This window comes from Montipora capricornis, chromosome 7, assembly GCF_036669925.1.
Source record: "Montipora capricornis isolate CH-2021 chromosome 7, ASM3666992v2, whole genome shotgun sequence".
Lineage (NCBI taxonomy): Eukaryota > Metazoa > Cnidaria > Anthozoa > Scleractinia > Acroporidae > Montipora > Montipora capricornis.
Window position 1 is genome coordinate 40,597,561 of NC_090889.1, and position 6,747 is coordinate 40,604,307.

A 6,747-nucleotide genomic window follows, 5' to 3' on the forward strand; every position below is an offset into this window, starting at 1 on the left:
TGCTTATCTTTTGCCTCACTTAGACTATTGTTGTACTGTATGGTATCATTGTGGTAGGCGTAATTCAAACAAATTGGAAAAACATAACTTGATTCCTCAGAAAAAAAAGTTGTCGAACGATTTTCTTGAAACTTTCTCTGAATGGTCCCTACTAATCCCTGTTTTGAGAACTACAATAAAAAAGATAAGTCACCGTGCTTGCTTAAGAGATATAATGTGCCAATCTTACCCCGTTGATGCCTGTACTGATACTAATTACGTGCGTTAGTTCATCGGCGTAGGGTACATCTTGCGGTAGCTAAACGAGAGGGTTTTTAAAGTAACACTTGAAAAAGCACCTGATAGATAAAAAGTCTAGAGCGTATGGAACACTTTTTTTATACAGTTTATGGAAAAAAACCCCTGAAATTGAAGCGACGTTGACTCAAAACGTTTCTCGAGTCGTTGTTTTCAAGACCATAATTTACATCCCTGAGTGAGGGGCTTTGTGTATGGTTTTAGCTGTATCTTTTTTTCCTTCTGATAAATTTTTTAAAATTGTTTTTGATTTAAAGAGTATACTTTGTACACCAGAATTATGCAATAAAAAATATAGTTCCCTGTGCTCGTTTAAGAGAAAAACACCACAATTGTACCTGTCTATCTTGATTATCGTAGATCGAAACAACAAAATTCGCCATGTTCTCGGAATGCGCGTGCTTATTCGCAAAGAATTATGGTCATTCACAACTTTTCTCACGTGTTTTGAGAACTGTTTCAGCATGTATGATCGACTTACGCCATATTTACAATTTTGCAAATTTGACCATGCAGTTTATAAATATAAACACACCAAATGCGCAGCCAGTATGCGCAGTGCAATACTGAGGAATCACCTTAAAAAATCAATTGTTCGATACGCCATCAATTGACGCACAAGACTGGTAATAGCCAATCAGGTTAAAAGGAAATTGGAAACGCATGTCTGCTTGAGTCTGTTGGGGGTCCATAACAAGGATCCCGGCGCTGCTTCGCGCACGTTACTAACCTGTCTTAGATTACGTCTGCGACACAGGCTAAGGGGCGATTGAAGTTCGCAAAAATCAAGATTTCGTTAGTAGCTAAAGTTGCCTCTACAGAACATACGCTATCATAAGAAATACACCACGCTCTACGTTTGCCTGATGAAATGTCTGATTTATTTTACTTGAAAAGGTTTCAATCTTGGTTATAAACAGTAAAACGTGTAGTTATAAAAACTCCAAGCATTCAAGTTCACTCAGTATTGTGCAGGATTTTGCGGATTTTTAGAAATTGTGCGTTGTTGTGCGAGTTTGATAGAATTGTGTGGTCCCGCACCCGCGCACCCTGTCAGAAGCTGTGTACGACGGAAGGTCGACCCCAACCGAGGAGTATTCGGAGTTTTTCCAAGTATCCCCAACGCACCATCGAAGAAATCCATCTCTTCGTTTCATTCACCGGGGTTAACATTTAAGATCTCCTTATTTATAATAGCAAATTTAGCTCCATTTCGACAATTTGCATCCTGGCGGTATATTCGGAACATTCGTCGCCTAAATCTTGTTCGAGTGTCGTCAAGTCACTATTGAAAAAAAGCTGCATCTTCGATTTTAAAGTACTGGGGATTTTCTTATAACTCTACTTCTTTTTTGATTTTCTTATTCACTGTACAAATTTAAGGAAAATGAGGAAGTGGTTCAAGCGGCTTTGAAAGCGAATAGTGATAGCTTTACTCTGGAGCATTGTCTTCCATCTTGGACTCACCGTGGAAAAGCTGTGTTTCAAGGAGGTAGGTTTGAGCGAGAGCCAGTCATATTTCTCGGTTTGACTGATGAAATTAAATCATGAGCGACTTTAAGAAACGACGACGCCACAAAACAATAATGGCCGTGTTTTTTCACGAACGGTTTTTCAGGTTGCTTAGCGAGTGACAATCGAAAATTCCTTGAAAACAGTTTCTTTCCACACTGGTTTAAAGTTAAGCGAGTCGGCAAATTTCAGTAGAATTCTCATTAAATTTAAGCCACAAAACCAAGTAGCTTAAGCTAGTTGGTAATTACTTTCGGCCAACCAGGAGTCGCTTGCGGTTATTGAAATCGGAAATACAACAGGCGTGCCACAGTAATTGGCGTCAGCTGTTGTGGTCACCCTGCCTTACCCAGTATTTGTTTATTTTTTGTTTACGTCGTCATGTTTTGTTAATAGTTAATTTAGAGGGCGAAGTTTAATAAATAAATAAATAAATAAATATTACTATTTCTATTATTGTATTGGCACGTGCTCTTTCATTTAATTTTATTCTTGGAAACACATATCATTTTTAAGTCGCTTAACGAAGTCTGCAAACAAACCATTTTCAGGAATGTCAAGCGCGACAACAGCTGTCTAGTCTCCTTCGCAGCCGCTCGGGCCGGAGGCACGCAACACTCCCCGTCCCCACGCGTGGGGACGGGGAGCGTTGCATGACTCCGGCCCGAGCGGCTGCGAAGGAGACTAACAGCTGTCGTGAAAACACGGCCAATATCATCGGTTAAAAAGGGAAAAGTGATCGTGTTGCACGTGCGCCACGCATTTTAGCACATTTTTTTTGCAATACTCTGCTTAACAATGACGTGAAGTCACCAAAGTTGACGCTGCAACGACAACATTAGCATAGAAATGTGAACCTTCATGCTCTATTTTTACTCTGAAACGCTCATACCAGTTTATTTTTAGGATACGTTGCCCACGATATACGACGTGAACAAGATGGAATAATCGCAAAAGACTTACGATAGGAGGGCAAAGTTATATTTTGCGGTGACGTTTCGTCGACGCGTCGTCATATATCGTAAAGTTGGGAGCTTAAGATATTACGATGGCGACGGCAACAACAACGGCTCAAAACAATGATAGCATTGGTTAAAAGAGCATAAATGATCGTGTTGCACGTGCAGCACGGATTTTAGCTCGGATTCTTGCGGTGCTCAGTGCATTCAGGCCGACGTGAAATTACCAAATTTGAGGTTTTGACGACAACGTGAGCATGCAACAGAGAATCTTTCATTTTCTATATTCACTTTGTAACTGCTCGTACCCATTTACTTTTAGGATACGTCGCCCAAATTGTAAGAAGTGAACGACATAGAATAACAGCGAAAGAATTATGACAAAAAAAAGTGATATTTTGAGGTGACGTTTTCGTTGAAGTCGCCGTTGTAGATCTTAAGGTCCCTAGTTCCTAATTGAGCGCGCTGGGACTGTGAAACAAGTTGGGGTCGTTTGCAACGTGATCACCGGTTTACCAGGATGAATTTCAGGGCCTGTTTATATGAGGCGAGACAGCCCGGTTAGGCGAGCTGGGGCCCGTTTCTCGAAAGTTCCGGAACATTACGGACCATTTTCGGGCGTCACAATTCCTTTTGTATTTCAAGAACGGAGAGCATTTAAGTCGTCAAACTTCACAGTCATTTTTTTTCATCCCGGCAAACCGGGCTGAACCGTTTACCTGAGAATTTCTCAGCCCGGCTTGCCGAGATCTCGGGATCTCGGCAATCGTGCCAGCTCGCCTTCTCATATAAACCGTGGCGAACCGAAGTTTGACTAAAGAAAATAGACATTACCCGAGATCTCGGCAAAGCGGGCTAGCCCGCCTAACCGGGCCTCATATAAACAGGCCCTTAGAAGCACAATTCTATCGGCACATATCATCAACTTTTTTCTGGCTGTGACCGGGATGGTCCGCCCAAACCACGTAAAGTATTGAACACACGTGAACCCCGAAGCACTGAACTACATGTAATAAATTATATTTTTTTATCTCTCTAGACATGCAGTGTAATTGACAGAAAGTACGATTCTGGTGCGTGTTCGACACATGAATCTTTTTTTTAATTCTCACAGCGGACAACAGCATTCGTGCCTCACCAACCGAAGATTATACCAACGTAGTTTTCGTTGCACTGTTTGTCAGAAAGGACGTCAAAATGGATGACGAAGCCACATTATGTAGAGACTCCTTCAAAGGTAGAAAGAAGAAGCTAAAGAGAGAAGATTTGGAGAATATTACGTCTACAAAATCAACAGGGAAAATAAAAGATACCGGGTCATCACCAAGAAGCAACAAATTTTGGTCAGATATCGCTGATGTCACTTTGAAGAAAAAGCTTCAAAAAGGAAGCAAGAAACAAGAAGTTTCAAAATTGCAGGAACGCCCTGTAACATCGCCTAGAACAGCGAAGGATGGGTCGAATCCCGTTAAAAATAAAAGGAAACAAAAAAAAAATAAGAATAAAAAAGTTCCTGTTTGCCCTTGATAACACTTGTGTATGCATTTTTTTTGGGCAAACCGTTTCCTTGGAACGGTTGCGCTCTCTGAAAGGGGCACCGCCATAAGGTAAGGGATTGGGGCGAGCAAGGAGTTTCTTTCGAGGATTTGGGTGGAGAGAAATCTATTTTGTCTCTTTAGGATAAGCTCATCGGATAATAGTTAATCCTCCATGGGATCAACAGTGTGTATCCGCGTGTCCACTTAGGAAGATACTTACTGTTTCTCAGGGATGAGCGTTGCTTTCCTCAGCGTATCCGCGTATTCTCTTAGAAGACACTTCATATAATACAAAGCGACTGCGTAGCCATGCACGCATCTATGGGTTACTTTAAAAGTGGCAGGATATTCTGCAGTTACTCCGGTTAATGTTCGCTCTGTATTGGTTTACATGATGAGAATTTCGATCTGGTGCAACTACCGGAATGAACTCAGGGCTGCTACTCCCGAAAGCTAGGCAGGGTGGTAAGGTCCCAACAAAATACACGGATGACCGTAACTCTCTCCATAACTCAAAAAGCTTTATTGCAAACTTTACAACCTTGGAAACCATGTAGGGCGAGGGGCTCGGGCCTGCACGCGAGGCTTTTCCCCTTTCCAATTGCACCACTGATCAAAAATTGAAGAGACTTCGTCCGGGCGATAATCATAACGAGGTTTCTTGCATGGGGGCGTGTAAAACAAAAAGGACAACGAAAAAAGCGCCAATGAAAGACGATGTAGAAAAGGAGAAAAGCCAACCGCGAAGCAGCCCCGAAATACCCTGTCCAGGGACAGAGCAATAAAAGGCATAAGAAGACCCCTTCGACGGGATACCAGCGGTTAGCTTAGAAAGAAAAAAGACAAGCGAAACAAACACGAAGTAATAGACAAAGCAAACGTTAATGTGGCGTGGACTTCAGTACAGAAGAACACCGAGATAACTAACAAGGCAAACGATCAAAGGCACCGATACTCCAACATATAGCAAAGAAACGCCACTTTTTAACAACTTCGGAGACTAATGGGCAATACCTAGCAAATTGACCAACTTTTCTGCAATTAAAACAGCGCCTAGTTAAGGTTCCGGGCCGGTAGTACTGTGGCGTGAGACGTCCACCGCGACCAAATGAACTTTCGGGATAGGGGCCCTGACGCGGGGCGCCAGAATTGTCTCCCCAAAAATCAAAGGCCTGTCCTGGAGCTGAAATTTTAGGAAAAGAGTGACCTTAAAATCTTTCGGATCTGGGAAGCCACATCTCTTTCCTCCTTATCCCCAAGGAGTTGCAGCACCACTTCAGCAAGTGAGTTGGAGTTTGCAAGGGGGTGGGGGGGGGACTCTTTAAAAATAAAATCAAACTTTGCGTTGAGGGTGGTTCGCGTCCCTAGCGTGGCCTGACAGTTGTTCCAAGGCCGCAAGGAGGGCGAAAGGATCGAGAAGCGCGGCAGTACGAGAGGCGAGGACTCTAACTGATTCCAAGGACTGAATAACTTTAGAAACATTAATGGCCGATTGCAACGACTCTACTGTTTGGCGAAGGTCCTCATAACCCTACGAAGGGATAAGGAAAAAAATGAGAAAAAAGTGAAAGCTCCACACACAGGTGAAAAATCTTGTCCAAAGACGCGAAGACCAAACTTGTCACACAAGACGCAAAAAAACTAAACTCGTAACAGAAACTCAAAAGATTAAACTTGTAACAGAGACGCGAAAACTAAACTTAGGTCACACACACGCGAAAACTAAATTTGTCACACAGACGGAAAGCTAAATTTGTCACACAAACGCGAAAAATTAAATATGTCACACAGACCTGTCACACAGACGCGAAAACTAAACCGGTAACACAGACGCGAAACCCAAACTTGTCACACAGACGGAAAACTAAAGTTGTATACAGACGTGAAAACTGAATTAATACACAGGCGCCAACTAAAGTGGTAACACAAAAGCGAAAGTAGTAACACAGACGCGAGAATTGTACACAGATGCGAAAACTAAATTGGTAGCACAAACGCGAAAACTAATACAAATAACGCAGTAGCGAGAACCAAGCTAAACGAATACAACGACAAGAGAAACACTAACCTCGGGCTCCGGAGCTGCAGGTTGGGGCGCAGGAACCACGTTAACGTTAGCGTTCTGTGCGTTGTTCTCAACGGCAGCGACGGCTGGACGATCAACGGCCGCTGCAACAGCCCCATCCTCGGGAACAACAGGAACTTGGTCCGTCATGGAAAACGAAGAAAATCTTCGAAGATGGCACAGCTATGACCGGGAAAAAGAAAAACGCCAAGCTATCGACTGGCGAACGTTTAATGAAAAGAGATTTAACCAGGCCAAAACAGGCCTCTTTATATAAAAGCTGTGTGAAACCGAACACCCAGGAGACTATGAGCGCGTGGGAATTTTATCCTTGAATCCCGAAGGGATTTGGGGCGCTTGTACGAGATGGCCCCAG